The sequence below is a fragment of the Mustela nivalis genome, assembly GCF_964662115.1.
Source record: "Mustela nivalis genome assembly, chromosome: 10".
In the NCBI taxonomy this organism is placed as follows: domain Eukaryota; kingdom Metazoa; phylum Chordata; class Mammalia; order Carnivora; family Mustelidae; genus Mustela; species Mustela nivalis.
In genome coordinates, this window is record NC_139029.1 from 103,055,221 (window position 1) to 103,071,301 (window position 16,081).

Here is a 16,081-nt window from a genome sequence, read left to right on the forward strand (position 1 = left end):
GGTAGGCCCATGAAGGCTACCTTCAAGCAAAGACTTGAGGCTGGGAATATGCCAGGCAGATTCTTGGTGAAGAGTATTCCCACCACAGGGAACAACCAACCTAGAGACCCCACGGTGGGTGTGGGCTGATGTGCAAAAACTCGTCAGGGGGCCAGCCAGCTGGTGTCAAGGACCAGGGTTGGAGAGGAGGAATTCAGCTAGGTAGCCAGGGTGGTCTATGTCCTGCAGGGTGGGGGATAGGGCTTGAATGTAGGGGATGGACTGGAGTTGCATAAGAATGGGAGAGGATTGAATACAAAGACCAAGCAGGGTTGGCATGCAGCCATACACCTCCCTCCTGCCAACCAGCTGACCCTTCCCTCCCCTCCTCTCCTTCCTCTCAGTCTGGGAGGCTCTATTTGGCTCTCCTGTCAGACTCTCTGCTGAGGATCCTTGAGAGGGGCAGGTGAGAGAGGAGTGGGCCCAGTCTCATTCCTGGCTGGGACCCTTCCCTTGAACCACTGATTCACCTCTCCCGGCCCAGCCCCACCCTGATGCTGGGCAGCGGTCTACAAGGTCTGCAGGCTCTGGCAGCCTCTCCCAGACTCCCCTGTGTGTTTAGGCCTGGGTGTGACTCTGGCCCTGTGTTTATTTCTACATATGGTCCCGAGGTTGCGGGGTGGGCTGGAGATGATCACATCGGCCCTAACCGTGCATGGACTCACCCACGTGGGCCCCAGACTCACTTCTGAGGCCCCTTCTTTGGCTTCAGCTGTCTTCACAGTCAAGTGGGACCGTGTCTTGGCACAACATAGATGCTCAGCTATTGAAGCATGTTGCTGAGGGAAGGGGGCCCCCAGAAACATCAGCAGCTCCAAGAGCAAGGACAGTGGGTGAGGGGACAAGACTTTCTCCCCCGGGGCTTACCGGCTACCTCTGCTCTAGAGTGGACAAGCCAAATGCGGCGCTGCTCCTGCCTCTTCTTCTTCCCCTCCCATCTGAGCCCCCAGTTCCCCAAGAGGAACCCCAGGCTGCAGGAGCCAGCTGAGTGCAAGAGCTGCACTCAACCACTTAACTAGAGAACAAATACAGAGCCAAAGAAGAGGTTTTCTGGGATCTGCCACTTTGGACTTCAGATCTCAAAACAAACTTCCAGTCTCAAGGTCCTAGACACCACTGTAGAGCTCAGCAGCTCACGCGAGAGCCCGCTGCCAACTTCAAGCCAGAGGGTCAAGGCCAGAGACTCAGGCTAGGGCCTGACCTGCCCCTCCCTCCCTCCCACCCCCTACCCCCACCCCACCCTAATTAGGGGAGGCGGGGAATCACCGATTTGGGAGTCAAGTTCTGGTCTGGAGGGCACTGCATGGAGTCCGGTTGGCACTTACTGAGCACCTGCTGTATACCTCTCACTGGCCAGAGCATCCTAAATGACACAGAAGGAGAGACAGGGTCTTACTCCCAGGACGTTTTCAGGCAAATACAATAAAGCCCCCTGAGGGGCAGCACACTGAACCCTGCTGTTCAGAGCTGTATATTGTAGATTTAGTGGGCAACGTCAGCAGAGACAGGAGGAAGAATTCCAGACACACACACACACACACACACACACACACACACACCCCGCCCCGCGGCCCTGCCCCCTCGAGGCCTCTGGCCTCCCCCTCCAGGTGGGCACCTTCCACCCAGCCCACAGAGCCAAGTTCTCCCTTCTTCCTCAAGGTGGCACCATAGCCCCCTGCCTTCTCACAAGTGGCTGCCCAAGGGAGACGTCTCCCCTCACTGGAGATGTCTAACCTCATACTCTGCTCCCCCATGAGGACTACTTTCGCTTTCTTCTCAGCTGTGTGGGGCTGAATGATTCCGAGTTTTTACTGGCCCTTAGATGGGAGTGGAGATGAGCTAAGGGGAGCTCAGGTGGTGTGGGTAAACAGCTCTTACTCTACCCAGGTTGACCCCCCCAGGAGGCCACTCCCCCCTGCCCTGGGCCCCTTTGGTGATGACCTTCTCTCTTTCCTGGTGGGTGGGAGGTGGTGTGGACGGTAATGAGCAGAGAGAAAGGCTGAGAAGGGGCTGGGGGGAGGTTTGGATGGGAGTCAAGGAATTCCTGAGCCTGCTGCTTGCACAAGGGGCCCTGAGACGCCTTTCCTGAGGTTTCTTTGCAGACGGAGGCAAGTCTTATTTGAAATGGGGCCAGGTTCACACAAGCCCCTCATGCCCCCACCCCATTTCTCCCGCCCTGGCCACCCCATGTAGGTGTCTAGGGAAGAGGAAAGAGCTTGGGAAGAACTCGGGGGCTTTTAAGGGGAGTAGAGCAGGGAATCTACACTTTGTACACAGCCTGACTGGCCCCTCCTTGGTATTTATGAGCTCCCAGGCAAGGCACGGAGCGTGTCTCCAAGAGGCCAGGCCAAGAGAACTTTGGAGGGAAGGAGGATCCAACCCAAATCAGGGAAGGGGGCTCAGTGGGGCAGAGACAGAGACAGGGACCCTCTTCCTCCCAGCCAGTGGCCAAACAGGAGAGTAGATTCTTCCCCCAAGGAGCTTGGGAGAAAGGAAAATAGCTAAGGGAGAAGGGATAGGGAGGGGGAACCATGGGGGCGGGGCAAGGGGGTCTGGAGCCCTTTAGCACTTGGGCTGTAATCAGACTGGAGCCAGGCGGTAGGCGGGCTCACAGCCATCCTGGGCGGGTGGCCCAGGTTCTGTGTGAGGCCAGTGGGTGTGCTGCTGGGATTCTGGGTGGTCACTGACCAGCCTAACCCCAAGGGAGAGAGGTTCCCACTTTGCCCCCAGCCACCTTCTCCCAATCTGCCTGTATCAAATAGTCTAAACATTGAACTCTCTTTCTCTCCCCACCACCTGTTCTGGGCCCTAGAATGTTCTGGAAGTGAGATTTGCTTCCAGTGGTCACAAATCTGCAGAGCCCATTCGATCTGCCTCCCTCAGTTCGCTCTGGCTCTTGCTCTCTCCATGTCCTCTCTCTGTCTCTCTAGGTCTGTCTCTGTCTGGCTCATAATACTATCATGCTGTGTCCATTCCTATCTTTTGTGTTTGTTTCTCTGTCTTCCTTTGTCTCTCTGTTTGTCTGTGTCTGCTGGCCTTTCGTCCACTGTCTGACCCTCTCTTCACCTTTCCTTGTCTTTATGAATCTATATTGACTATCTCTCTCTCTCATCTTTCTTTCACTCTCCATGTCTTTTTTGACTCTCTGTACCGGACTGTGTTCCCTCTCTATTCTTGCTTCCCAATCCCGTGTCTCTTTGTTTTTCTTTGTCTCTGCTCCTTTCTCCTGCTCTCTGTCCCACACTTGCCTCGGCAGGCCCTGAGACAGTGAAGAGTGTGTGCACTGGACTGAAAGAAATTAGAAAACTGGAGTTTCCCCCTCCACTTAGCCATGCACAATTTCCATCCTCTAAAGGTCACTTTTGCACTCCTGGCCTCAGTTTCCTCACTGGCAAAACAAGGAGGGCGGACACCTAGTTCCCTCTGTGGGGGCCAATTTCTGTCTTTATCTCTCTGGTTTCTTGTAGCACAGCCCACCCAATTCTCCAAGGCCTCTGCTTTCTCTTCCCTAAGATTTGCTTCTAGAGCCAGGACTCCACATCCTCCGGAACCCCAGTGGGAAGGAGGCTCTGATACTGTCAGCCAGCAGGCCCCAAAAGGAGGGGCCTCCTTCACCTCCTTAAACATCAGGGTAGACAAGGTCCCTTTCTGGGGCCATGTCTGGCATACAAACCAGATTAGCTCATCTCTCTAATCCTCTTTGTGCTGGGGCCTCTGCCAGGCAGGGACACCCACAGCGCACTGTGTGTGTGTGTGTGTGTGTGTGTGTGTGTGTGTGCAGATTCTCGGAGAAGGCAAGACCAAGGTTCTCCTCCCTCTGGTACCCCTTCCTGCCTGAAAGGCCCAAATCATCAGCCCTCACTGTATAAGAAACTTCATCAGGCTTGAGCCAAATCACGGTTTTCAGAATCCCAGTCTGCCCCCCACCCTGCCCCATCTCCGTTTCTACAGCATCTCTAGGGCTGGAGAAATCATTCCCAGAACTCACCCCTTCTCCATACATAACCAATGGCATATGTGCGAATATTATTCTGCAGTCTAGGAAAAGGGTGCTTCCATCCCTTCTTGAAAAGCCTGGAAAGCCTGGAGTGTGACTCAAGGCCCAGGGGACATGGGGTGCAGGGGTGGTGGTAGGGTGGGAGAGTAGGCTGTCCCAGCTTCGCACTCTGAGTTGGAGGCCTCCAGCCCCCCTGAACTTTCATTTGGAGAGGTCTTTCTTGGCTGATAAGATCAAAGCATTCCCTCAGCCAAATCATTACCTTATTTTCGAGGCAATTATAGAACTTATTGTATCAATTAGCCGGGTCTCCAGCTGCAGCCGGTTATCTCTGTCTGCCGTGCGCCCGAGAAGGAAGGGTCCGCTGGCCCAGCTAGCCGGCCGGAGACGAAAGGGCGGGAGGGGGGCCGGCCCCGGGAGCTGTCCGGCGGCTTTCAGCAGAAACGGGCCGGTGGAAGGCCCCGGGGCGCCCTTCCGAGAACTGCAGAACCCGGCGGCCTCTCGCGCGCCCCGCCACTGCCGCGGGAGCGCTCCTGTCCCCGGCCGCCACACTGACACGCCTGATGTGGCCCGGGAGGGCGAGCCGGCTGAGCCTGCAGACAGTGAGATCGTCAAGGGCAGGCCGGGGTCGGGCTCCGCGGAGGAAAGCGCGGAGCCAGCCAAGACTTCTGTCCCTTCCGCACTCGCTGGTGAGTAACTCACTCTGTGGGCCGCGCGCCCCCCAGTGGCCTCTCCTGGAAAGGTACGGCAGGGTGAGATGCGTCTGCGTGGGGACCACGAGAAAACTCCAGGACCTAGCGCGTGGCACGGAGAAGTGCGTGTCCCCCTGCGTGTGGGTGTGCGGTTTCCTTTGCTCCTCCGCTGTCTGCAGCCCCTTCCTGAAGAACCACGCCCACACGTGCTGTTTGGGTTCAAGTAGGGGGTCCCTTAGAGCTCCAGTTCTCAAACTTTTTGGTTTCAGATCGCCTTTACACTGAAATTTATCAAGGATCCCAAAGTCCTTTTATTTATGAGCGTTATAGCCATCCATATGAAAAATTACAAGGAGGGGCGCCTGGGTGGCTCAGTCGGTTAAGCGTCTGCCTTCAGCTAGGGTCATCATCCCAAGGTCCCACCACCGGCTTCCTGCTCCTGGGGCTCCCTGCTCAGCGGGGTGTCTGCTTGTCCCTCTCACTCTGTCCCTCCCCTGCTTGTGTGCTCTCCCCTCCCCTCAAATAAATAAATAAAATCTTAAGAAAATATTACGAGGAACATAGGAGTCAGCCGAGGGTGATCCCAGTGGCCAAAGCTGGACCACGGGAGCCACAATAGTTTTGGATTATAACCCAAGGTATAAATAAATATGCATGTATATGTGCTGACATGAAAAGATAAGTAAGTAAATACAAAGGGGGGGCGAATCTCCCATGCTGAAGCCCAAATAATTTATGTAGCTATGTCTTAAGTGTGGGCTCCAGGTTGTGACTTCCTTACAAGAGTACAGAACAGAAAAGGGGAGAGTGGACAAGGCAGGGAGTTACTTAACAGTGCAGAAGCCCACAGACCTCAGTCAGCTTATCAAAGTCAACATCAACAGTGATAAGTCATGTTGATGGTATGTACCCTGGATATGATGTGATGAACAAGACACTTTACCTCTGTGGTTTTCCTCCCCATAACCCCCCTGTAATCATGAGATTGACTGATACCTGTTGAATCATCCTTGCAACCCAGGGATAAATTCTACTTGGCCATGATCTATTATCCTTTTCTTTTCTTTTTTTTTTTAAAGGTTTATTTATTTATTATTTATTTATATAAATATATATATATTTCTAATTTATTATATATTTCTAATTTATTTATTAAAGAGAGAGACACTGAGCACGAGCAGACTTCCCGCTGAACAGGGAAACTGCTGCCCAGCTCAAACCCAGGACCCTGGGATCATCACCTCATTGGAAGGCAGACACTCAACAGACTGAACCGCCCAGGTGCCCCACATATGATCCTTTTATTGTGCTGTTGAATTCAGATTGCTGATATTTTGTTGAGGATTTTTGCATCTATATTCATCAGGAATATTGGTCCATAATTTCCTTTTTATAATTTTTTTTTTTTTTTGGTAGTGTCCTTGCCTGGCTTTGGTATCAGGATAATAGTAACCTTGTAAAATGAATTTGCAAGGTGTTTCTTCCTCATCAGTTTTTTTTTTGAAGAGTTGAGAAGGACTGGCATTAATTCCTTAAGTGGTTGAATTCAATAGTGAAGCTGTCTTGTCCTCGGCTTTTTTTTGTTGGGAGATTTTTTTTTTGGTTTTTAAAGATTTTATTTATTTATTTATTTATTTATTTATTTGACAGACGGAGATCATAAGTAGGCAGAGAGGCAGGCAGAGAGAGAGAGAGGAAGCAGGATCCCCGCTAAGCAGAGAGCCCCACATGGGGCTTGATCCCAAGACCCTGGGATCATGACCTGAGATGAAGGCAGAGGCTTTAACCCACTGAACCCCCCAGACACCGCTGTTGGGAGATTTTTGATTGCTGATTCAACCTCCTTATTAGTTACAGATCTATTCAGATTTTCTGTTTCTTCATGATTCAGTCTTGGTGGGATGTGTGTTTCTAAGCATATATCCATTGTTTATAGGCTATCCAATTTCCTGGTATGTAATTGTTCACAATTATCTTTTGATCCCTTGTGTTTCTGTGTTATCTCCTGTAATGTCTCCTCTTTTATTTCTAATTTTATTTATTTGAGTCTTTTCTTTTTCTTTTTCCATTAGGCTAGCTAAAGATTGGTCAACTTTGTTTATCTTAAAAAAAAAAGTTTTGCTGACCTCTTTTGTGTTTGTAATGTGTATTTCATTTATTTCTGCTAACCTTGTGCTTAGTTTTCTCTTTTTCTTCTTCTAGTTCCTTCAGGTATAAAGTTAGGTTGTTTAATTGAGAGCTTTCTTTTTTTATTTTTTTTAATGTAGGGAATTATTATGATAAACTTTGCTCTTCAAACTGCTTTTGCTGAATACTATATTTTTTTAAAAGATTATTTATTTATTTGACAGACAGAAATCACAAGTAGGCAGAGAGGCAGGCAGAGAGAGAGGAGGAAGCAGGCTCCCCGCTGAACAGAGAGCCTGATGTGGGACTTGATCCCTGAGATCATGACCTGAGCTGAAGGCAGGACTTGATCACCCTGAGATCATGACCTGAGCTGAAGGCAGAGGCCCAACCCACTGAGCCACCCAGGTGCCCCATTGCTGAATACTATATTGTTATGTTGCATTTCAACTTTCTTTTGTCTCATAATATTTTTTGATTTCCCTTTTGATTTCTTCTTTGATTTGTTTATTGATCAGGAGACTGTTGTTTAATTGCCACATATCTGTGAATTTTCCAGTTTTCTTCTTGCTCTGTACCATTGTGGGCTGCAAAGATCCTTGGTAAGATTCAACCTTAAATTTGTTAAGACTTGTTCTGTGACCTAACACATGATTTATCCTGGACAGTGTCCTTTGTGCACTTGAGAAGAGTGGGCATTTCTGCTGCTGTTGGATGGGATGCTATGTATGTATCTGTTAGGTCCGTTTGGCCTAAATTGTACTTCAAATCCTATATTTCCTGATCAATTTTCTGTCTGAATGATCCATTCATTATTGTAAATGGGGCACTGAATTCATCTTCCAATATTGCATTGTTGTCTATTTCTGCTTTCAGATCTGTTGATATTCACTTAATATATTTAGACACTTCTTTAAAAAAAAAAATTATTTGAGGGGCACCTGGGTGGCTCAGTGGGTTAAGCCTCTGCCTTCCGCTTAGGACATGATCTCAGGGTCCTGGGATTGAGCCCCGCATTGGGCTCTCTGCTTGGCAGGGAGCCTGCTTCCCCCTCTCCCTCTGCCTGCCTCACTGTCTACTTGTGATCTCTCTCTCTCTGTCAAATAAATAAATAAATAAAATCTTTAAAAAAAACATTTGAGAGAGGGAAGGAGAGAGAGAGAGAGGAGAGTGAGCACTCGCACGAGTGGGGGCAGGGCAAAGACAGAAAGAGAAGCCAACTCCTTGTTGATCAGGGAGGCTGATATGGGGCTCGATCTCAGAACCCTGAGATCATGACCTGAGCTGAAGGCAGACACTTAGCTGACTGAGCCTCCCTTGTGTGGCAATATGTTTAAGACACTTTGATGTTGGGTGCATATATAATTGTTATATCCTCTTGATGAATTGATACCTTTATCATTATATAATGACCTTCTTTATCTCTTGTTACAGCTTTTCACTTAAAGTCCATTTTTTCTGATAAAAGCATAGTCATCCCTGACCTCTGTTTCCATTTGCATAGAATATCTTAGTCCATCCTTTTACTTGCTGCCAATGTATGTCCTTAAAGCTGAAATAAATCTCTTGAAGGCAGCACATAGTTGGGTCTTGGGTTTTTGTTGTTCCAGCCACTCTGTCTTTTAATTCGAGTATTTAGTCCATTTACAATTTCATTTAAAGTAATTTTAATCAATCAATTAATTAATTAAATTGATTTAGAGTAACTTAGAGTAATTATCAATGGGTAGGGACTACTTATTGCCATCTTGTTCATTGTTTCTGGCCTTTATTTCGTCCTCTCTTGATGTCTTCCTTTGTGATTTGATAATTACAGTGGTATGTGCTTTATGTTTTATGAATCTACTGTAGGTTTTGCTTTATTACTGTGAGCCTTACATAAAACATATAATTATAACAGTCTATTTTAAACTGATAACTTAACTTTGTTCACATAGAAAAATTCTCCTTTAAAGAAAATTCATTTATTTATTTGAGAGAGAGAGAGCACATGGGGTGGGACCAAGGGAGGGGCAGAGACAGAATCCCAAGCAGACTCCACGCTGACGCAGAGCCTGACACAGGGCTCAGTCTCATGACTCTGAAATCATGACCTGATTGTGACCTGATCTTGGATGCTTGACCAACTGAGCCACAGAGGTGCCCTAGAAAAATTCTACTCTTTTATTCCCCCCTCATTTTATGTTTTCAGTGTCACAATTTACATCTTTTTATGTATCCATTTAAAAATTAATATAGTTATTAATTTTTAAAAATATTTTATTTATTTGACAGACAGAGATCATAAGTAGGCAGAGAAGCAGGCAGAGAGAGAGGAGGAAGCAGGCTTCCTGCTGAGCAGAGATCCCGATGCGGGGCTTAATCCCAGGACCCCGGGGATCATGACCTGAGCCGAAGGCAGAGGCACCAACCCACTGAGTCACCCAGGCACCCCTATAGTTATTTTTAATACTATGTCTTTTAACCTTTATACTAGAGTTAATTGATTTATATGCCACCATTACAACAGAGTATTTTGAACTTAACTATATACTTAGTTTTATCAGTCAGTTTTATACTTTCATGTTTTTTGTGTTACTAATTAACATTCTTTCATTTCAGCTTAAAAAGCTCCCTTTATTGTTTCTTGTAAGGCCAATCTAGTCATAATAAATTCCCTCAGCTTTTGTCTGTTTAGGAAAGTCTTATCTCTTTTGTCTCTGAATGACAGCTTTGCTGGCTAAAGTACTCTTGGTTGGCTGTTTTGTTCTTTTAGTATTTTGACTATATAATCTCACTCTTCTTCAGTCTGCAAGGTTTCTGCTGAGAAATATACCCCTTGTGTCTTCCTCAATTTCTTTCATGAGCACTTTATAGTTTTCTGAGTACAGATTCTTTGCCTCTTTGGTTAGGTTTATTCCTAGGTCTCTTGGGTTTTGGGTTCAATTGTAAATGGGACTGACTCCTTAATTTCTCTTTCTTCTGTCTTGCTGTTGGTGTAGAAATGCAACTGATTTCTGTGCATTGATTTTCTATCCTGACACTTTACTGAATTCCTGTATGAGCTCTAGTGGGTTTGGAGTGGAGTCTTTTGGGTTTTCCACATTAAGTGTCATATCATCTGCAAAGAGTGAGAGTTTGACTTCTTTGCCAATTCAGATGCCTTTTATTTCTTTCTGTTGTCTGATTGCTGAGGCTAGGACTTCTAGTACTATGTTGACTAGCAGTGGTGATAATGGACATCCCTGCCATGTTCCTGATCTTAGGGGGAAACCTCTCAGTTTTTCCCCATTGATAATGATATTTGTTGTAGGTTTTTCATAGATCAGCCATACAACCTTCGGTGCTACTTCTTCACATCATGCAAAGTGAGGTAGTTTGATGAGGAATGGGAACATTCCTGGAAGCCATTCTTACACCGGGATAGCTAGCAAAAATTATACATGGAAGTGACTGCAAACCACATAAATTCACTCAAAATTAGTCCCCTTTCACTGAATTCCAAAAATGTTTGTGGCCACTATTCCAAGGTCACCCACATGGGGGAAAATACGATGTAGGAGAAGTCAGAATGGAGAGAGACAGCAATCTTTTTTTTTTTTTTTTTAAGATTTTATTTATTTGAGAGAGACAGGGAAAGAGAACAAGAGAGTACACAAGCAGGAGGCAGGGCAGAGGGAGAGGAAGAAAGACTCACAGCTGAGCAGGGAGGCTGATATGGGGCTCCATCCCAGGACCCAAAGATTATGACTAGAGCCCAAGGCAGGCACTTAAGCAACTTAGCCATCCGGATGCCCAGAGAGACAGCAGTCTTAACTGATTGCAGTTATCTTCCTTGTGCAAATTTTGTGATGACATATGACCATGTGAACACATTTCCTGGGCTCCTCAGGGCTGGGAAACTGAAACTTCATTAGCTTCACTGTATAACTGTTTCTGCTCCTGGTGCCTTAGTTCAGGCTCCCTGTGGCTCAGCAGACCAGAGTCCAAATTCCTTCCTTGGGCAGACCCTGCCCTTTCCTCTTCTATTCTTCTGCAGATCCACTTCCACCCCAGGCTTCTCACCATGCCCAGGGGTAACTTAGTCCATCCCAAACATTGTTATTCTTCCTTGGGATGTCCATCATCCCCTTCTTCTCTTGAAAGCATCTCCCTCTCCTTGAAGACCAGCACATGTGTCACTGCCTCTGTGACCACTCCCTGGGGAATTCACTGTTCTGCCACAGCCGTGTCTTCCTGTTTTTTGTTTTTGTTTTAAAGGTTTTACTTATTTATTTGACAGATCACAAGTAGGCAGAGAGGCAGGAAGGGGTGGTGAAGCAGGCTCCCCGCTGAGCAGAGAGCCCGATGTGGGACCCAGGACCCTGAGATCATGACCTGAGCGGAAGGCAGAGGCTTAACCCACTGAGCCACCCAGGTGCCCCCCTTTTAAAATAGTATTACGGGTCAGTGTTCGCGAAGCTACAGAATGCTACCAGCTATGGGGTGCTGAGGGCTTACGCGTGCCCTACGGAGGTCCGTGCCGTCTTGGACTGGCTTTTAAGGCTCTCAACCAGCCTGCGGAGGCGGCTTCCGTTCTTCTCTCCCCTGTCACTAGTTCGGGCCACCACCCGTGGGGCACGCGAGGTCTGCGCCCGCGTGCTGAGACCTTCCCCAGCCGGGAGGCGGCCGAGCGCGGGCCCACAGAGGGACGCACCCCTGCTGGCGCCCGCCGCTCTGCCGCGGGTCCCTTCCTGACCGCAGACCCCGGCCCGGAGCAGCACAGCGACTCGAACGCCAGGGGGCGCCAGAGACTCAGCTTTCCGACCGAGGGCGGGGCTGCTGGCGGCCGGGAGCCGCGGGGCGGGGGAGTCCCGCAGAGACTCTCCGACTCTACCCGCACCCGCCGCTAGGCCTCCGCAGGGTACTCACGGGGGGCCCGGCGCTTGCCCGCGTCATTACAGCGAATTCTCGCGAAGTCCTCAGCGCGTGGCTGCGGTTCATTTTATTGATGCGGACCAGGAGGCTAGGTTCAGGGACTTGGAGGCAGAGGTTCAGGGACTTGCGCAAAGCCGCACAGGGAATGACAACGCCCTTGTCTGAACTAGCTTTTGCATCGCCGTGTGCAACGTGCTGCGTACAGTGTGCACACCCCGCTATCATCACAAACCCGCATCCTTCTCCCTTCTGCGTGGTGAAGTACGGTGCCTCTAGCCCCACCGATTGCCCTGCTCTGATGAACTTCTTACTCACTTGGGGGCACCTGCTGGGTCCTTCCCAGCGGCGGTTGTCACATGTGCGAGACTTGTTCTCCCAACAGAGTGTAAATTCAGGCCCTTAGCACTAGCATGAGGCTTGATCGTGTCAAACCGACTTGTGTCGGTTCTTAATAAACTCATGGTGACTAGATGGCCGACAGGCACTGTGTGTGTGTGTGTGTGTGTGTGTGTGTGTGTGTGTGTGTAAGGCTCAGGGCCTGCACAGAGCCAGCAGCAACAAACCTCCATGGAAAATATGCGATGGAGGATATAACAGTTTGACATCTGTTTTGTTCTACCGCCTTTACTGCCGTATCCAGCTGGGACTGCCGAACTCGCAGAAGGTGAGGACAAGGAATGTGGGCGTGTGCAGCTGGGGGAGCAGCCTGGGCACTGCGCAGTGGTACAGGGCAGGGAGCAGAGCTTTCCCATGGCCAGAATAAGGCCCACATAGAGAGAAAGAGAGAGAGGCAGATGCCAAGATCTGAGTGAGAGCAGAAGGAAAATGAGCCCTGAATAGGAGCCTTGTGTGTGTCCCCATGGTGCTGACTCACCAAGACGCAGGGGAAGGAAAACATGCTAGGGCTGAAGAAGGGGCCTGTATGCTGTGGTCACTGCTCGAAACCGCCCTGCTACCCTGAGGACACCGTGTCTGCTCTGAGGCCCCACAGGTCCTGGAAGGCTTTGCTTGGGGTTAGGTGCCCTGGGGGAGCTGGAGAGTGGGTACTGCACAGAAGCGAGATGGGCAAGTCTTTTGGGAACACCAGAGGCCCTTCCTGGGAGAGCTTTGTGTCTGGAGTTCAGGTGGGGAAGGAGGACCGGAGAAGATGGTCTCCCTCTCTCTCAGCATTCAGCTGTCCCCCCTCCATGGGCAGGTCACACTCACAAGTACAGGGGAGAGATACGCTCACGGCTTCCGCAGCCTCTTGTCCACACCTGAGGAGCAAGGAAGGCCTGCCCAGTGCGTAAGAGTTTCCCAGAGCTGATGCTAGAAGAGGGAGGCACCGCCTGGGAACAGAAGCTCTCCCAGCTTCCCCACGCGTCACCTTACCTCAGCTGTCAAACCGGTCCAGGGACACGAGGACAGGATTTTTGTGGCAACAAGTGTGGCAGGCAGCCGGAGGACAATGGGCAAAGGACAAAGCTGGGGGTATGGGGCAGCCCAGGTGAACAAGATCAAAGCCCAGACATTGTAGAGAAGCAGGCGAGAGGAGGAAGGAGCGCCAGAAGGAGCTGCTGGGGCTGGGCTAGGATTTCTTGGGTCCAGGGCAGCTCAGGGAGGAGCAGTCAGTGCAGGCTGAGAAGGCGGTCTGGGCTCTGCCATTAACGAGACACGTCAACTTGGGCAAGTCACCTGACCTTGCTGGGCCTCATTCTCCTGATCAGTAATAGGTCAGAGCCAGAATGCAGGGTATCTAAGCTTTCTGCTAGCTGCAGCCATTGAGGACTCCGTTGTGTAGGCAAATCATCTTTCTCCTTTTTCTTCACCAAAACCCTCATGCCTTTGGTATCCTGTTCCTGCTGGGAGTCTCACAAGCAGGATAGCTAAATAGTGGATTCTACTTAGGTGTTTGATCGACAACACACTAATGCTCTTAACTCCTCAAACGTATCATTACTGTTCTGGCTGTCGTGTGGCCTGTGGAAGGAGGGTGGATTTGAAGTCCAAACGGGTGAAGGTTTGAATCCCAGCTGTGCCACCGGCTTACAGCCCTGCTCTGCTGCAGGACCGCAGGCAGCTAACCAGGCTTCAGGCGGCCTTCATTACCTTGTGGGGCAAGAAAGATTCATTGCTTCATTTAGTAGTGGTGTTGATTGAATGAAATAACATGGAGGATACCCTGGCACCAAATAAATACTCAGAAAATGTGCCTGCCCTCCTTGAGAGGACTTAATCATGACCCAAAGGAACAGAGGAGAGTGTGAGATGGGAGACTGGGAATCAAGAGGCTTACCAGGGTGTATCCTTGGCGTTCATAAGAAGGGACAGAAGGGAGGAAAAACGGAGAAAGCCGTCCCAACAAACAGCTCAGCCAACCGTACAGGGGTTTTGAAGCAGGGCATGACCCTTCAGAGTTCTCTTGATTTGGGACAGGAGGCCAGGGTTTTAAAAAATTTGAGAGAGCGAGCGAGCATGAGCAGGAGCAGGGATGGGGGTGTAGAGGGTGAGCAGCAGTGGGAGAGGGAGAAGCAGGCTCCCCGCTGAGCTGACAGCAGAATGTGGGGCTGGATCCCAGGACCCTGACATCATGACCTGAGCTGAAGGCAGATGCCTAACCAACTGAGCCACCCAGGAACCCCAGGGCGAGGTCTTTATACTGAAAGTCAATCAGTCTTTGGACATGAACTGCCCTCTTGAAGGAGAGGTGACCTTGGTCAAGTTAATTTCTTTCAGTTCAGGCAACTCCTAGAAGTGGTAGGTTGCCTTGGGCTGTTACTGTCAGCACTTCCAGCAGCTAGCAAAATAAAACCTTTTTGTTTTCTTAAGATTTTGTTTGTTTGAGAGAGAGAGAGCATGAATGGAGGGAGGGGCAGAAAGAGAGGGAGAAGCAGACTCCCTACTGAGCAGGGAACACCCCCTCCCCTGCCGACATGGCTCTTGATCTCAGGACCCTGAGATCATGATCTGAGCCAAAGGCAGATGCCTAATTGACTGAGCCCCTGACATGCCCCTAAATCCTTCATTTCTGAAGGGACCCGAGTATCTACCATGTGGAGTTAGTCCGTTGGATTCCTCTGTCAAATTAAATAGGTGACTGACTCCCTAGGGATAAGGCCAGTCTTGTTGCAACACTTCCCAGGAATTTCCCGTTTCCACTTCCCAGTCGCTAAGGAGAGCCACACAACATGCTTGCCAATCTAATGGCAGCACAGTCGCACTACGAGAAGACAAGCTGCTTTCATACCCCTCCAAGGCAGTAAGCCACTCACAGGTGTCCCAGAAGGACTTGTCTGCCTTTTTTCAAAGCTTGATGTTCATTTTTCTCTTTTGCTTATGGAGATTTTGAGGGTCGGAGGGAACACTTAAGGGGAATGCAGTATTTTTGCAAGACAGTCCTTTCTCTATTTGCCTTTTCCTGGGTCTTCCCTACAAGTTGTTGGGGAATGTTTAGCAGAGTGCTGTGCCCTGGGAGCTCCTTCCACCAGCTCAAGCCCTCACAGAGAGCACTTCACACGGGTGTCGGTCAGTCTCCCTGAAACAGCACTGCGTTCTTGGGGGATTTCCGGTGCGGCTGTCTCTGACCACAGCCGAAGACTAGGACAAGCCAGCTGAGATATAATGCAAACACAGAGAGATACTGCAGAACCCCAGGGAAATGCTTTGGAAGGAGGAGAAAAGACATTTGCTCCTTTCTAGGAATTTTTTCCTGCCCACCAAGAGCCCTGTGTGCTACCATAGTGCTTTTCCCATTCAGTTGTCTATCATTGACGTTGCGGCAAACCGGCTTCAAGATTCTGAGACAGCTCCGCAGGTCAGAGGCGAAGACCAAGTTCTTGCGAAAGAACAAGGTAAGGGCTGTGAGGCGCTGTCTTTCAAAATGTGAGCCTCCGCCCACCTGCATCAGCGGGCCCTAGGCCCAGTCCTCAGGAGGCCTTATTTTGGAGGGGTTCCCAGGTTACGGGAAAGTTTGAGAACCACTGCGGTCTCCTCTCTCCTCTGCTTTTACCAATGGACTGGCCATTGGTACCCTAGCAGCTGGGTGCTCTCAAGTTTTCTCATCTGGTTTTACAGCAATGAAATTGAAATGACTGCAGTGGAACTGTGCTCATTACCTACTTCGGACTCATGATCTTGAGAACAGATACTATTTTGAAGCCAGCATTTCAAGAAATTTGAAGTTCTTTTGGGAGGACCAAGAATCAGAAGAGCACTTTATAAATTAATTGACAAGGCAGGATTGATCCTTCTGGGAAGATGGCGGAGCAGAAGGATCCTAGGCTCTTTGGCCCACAGACATACCTAGATCACCTCCACAGCAGTAGAAATAGCCCAGAAAAAATGACCCAAA

The 16,081-nt window shown here is 49.4% G+C and overlaps 1 protein-coding gene across 2 annotated transcripts in view; it reads left to right on the top strand.

Annotated features, from left to right (window-relative positions):
• Positions 1 to 16,081, top strand: part of ST7L (suppression of tumorigenicity 7 like) — a gene marked incomplete at its 5' end in the record, with an annotated part of 120,071 nt that overhangs the window by 93,614 nt on the left and 10,376 nt on the right. The window lies entirely within an intron of this gene.